The sequence below is a fragment of the Mirounga angustirostris genome, unplaced genomic scaffold, assembly GCF_029215605.1.
Source record: "Mirounga angustirostris isolate CCGP_5_RB_7025 unplaced genomic scaffold, mMirAng1.0.hap1 SCAF_2, whole genome shotgun sequence".
In the NCBI taxonomy this organism is placed as follows: Eukaryota; Metazoa; Chordata; class Mammalia; order Carnivora; family Phocidae; genus Mirounga; species Mirounga angustirostris.
This window is the reverse complement of record NW_026991710.1, coordinates 130,871,802-130,873,672: the sequence shown is the minus strand read 5'-3', so window position 1 is coordinate 130,873,672 and position 1,871 is coordinate 130,871,802. Positions and strand designations below refer to the sequence as shown.

The 1,871-nt window shown below is 39.4% G+C and overlaps 1 pseudogene; it reads right to left on the bottom strand.

Annotated features, from left to right (window-relative positions):
• Nucleotides 1-712: 712 nt before the first annotated feature.
• On the bottom strand, nt 713-1,102 carry LOC123847503 (large ribosomal subunit protein eL30-like; annotated as a pseudogene).
• Between the last annotated feature and the right edge of the window lie 769 nt (nt 1,103-1,871).

The following is a 1,871-nucleotide window of genomic DNA, read 5'->3' as shown; positions in this document are numbered from 1 at the left end:
TTTTGTTTTGTTGACTGTTTCCTTTGCTATGCAGAAGCTTTTTATCTTGATGAAGTCCCAAAAGTTCATTTTCGCTTTTGTTTCCCTTGCCTTTGGAGACGTGTCTTGAAAGAAGTTGCTGTGGCTGATGTTCTCTAGGATTTTGATGGATTCCTGTCTCACATTGTGGTCTTTCATCCATTTTGAGTTTATCTTTGTGTATGGTGTAAGAGAGTGGTCGAGTTTCATTCTTTCATCACTAGAAGTCCAATGCGCTATCCATTGAGCCACAGAGCCACCTGAGTTTCCTTCTTCTGTATATAGCTGTCCAATTTTCCCAGCACCACTTATGGAAGAAACTGGTTTTTTTCCATTGCATATTTTTTTCCTGCTGTGTCGAAGATTATTTGACCTTAGAGTTGAGGGTCCATATCTTGGCACTCTATTCTGTTCCATGGGTCTATAGGTCTGTTTTTGTGCCAGTACCATGCTGTCTTGGTGATCACAGCTTTGTAATATAGCTTGAAATCAGGCAACATGATGCCCCAGCTTTGTTTTTCTTTTTCAACATTTCCTTGGCGATTCAGGGTCTTTTCAGATTCCATACAAATTTTAGAATTGTTTGTTCTGGCACTTTGAAAAATGCCATTGGTATTTTGATCAGATGGCATCGAAGGTATAGATTGCTCTGGGCAGCATAGACTTTTTTTTTTTTTTTAAACAAGCTGTGGCCAGTTTTATTAAAGGAAAATTTTGCGTGATTTACTTTTCACCAGTCTGTTCTGGCATGCTTCTAATGATTCAGAATCACCTGGATCAATGATAGCCAGTGTGCATAGTCTGTAGTATTTCCCACATGCTGTGCCCAATTCAATATTATTGCCACTGTAGTGATGGACACCAGTTTTGGCCAACATGGCATAGTATTCTATTTTGGATTTCCTCAAGGCTGGGCAGTTGTTGGCGAGGATGACCAGTTTCGCTTGCCATGTCTGATCATTTTCAGAGTCTGCTTGCACCCCTGCACGTACTTTCCACTTTTCATAACAAGCTGGAGCCTGGAGTTGATTGACTCCAGCGACTTTTTTGTCTTCTTTGCAGCCGCCATCTTCTTGCCTTAGATGCAGGATGGCCCCAACCAAGAGCAGCCACCAAAATGGCCCCAGCCTAGACATTTTAACAATGTTTATTCTTCTGATCCATGAGCATGGAATGTTCTTTCATCTTTTCGTGTCTTCTTCAATTTCTTCATGAGTGTTCTGTAGTTCCTAGAGTATAGATTCTTTACCTCTTTGATTAGGTTTATTCCGAGGTATCTTACAGTTTTTGGTGCTATTGTAAATGGAATCGATTCTCTAATTTCTCTTTCTACAGGTGCATTGTTAGTTCATAAGAAAGCAACTGATTTCTCTGCATTGATTTTTGTATCCTGCCACATTACTGAATTGCTGGATGAGTTCTAGGAATTTGTGCGTGGAGTCTTTTGGGTTTTCCACATAAAGTATCATGTCATCTGCAAAGAGAGAGAGTTTCACTTCTTCTTTGCCAATTTGAATACTTTTATTTCTTTTTGTTGTCTGATTGCTGTTGCTAGGACTTCTAGTACAATGTTGAACAATAGTGGTGAGAGTGGGTATCCTTGTCATGTTCCTGATCTTAAGGGAAAGGCTCTCAGCTTTTCCCCATTGAGAATGATATTCACTGTGGGTTTTTCATAGATGGATTTTATGAAATTGAGGAATGTTCCCTCTATCCCTACACTCTGAAGAGCTTTAATCAGGAAAGGATGCTGTATTTTGTCAAATGCTTTTCTGTATCAATTGAGAGGACCATATTGTTCTTCTCTCTCCTCTTATTAATGTGTTCTATCACATTGATTGATTTGCAAATGT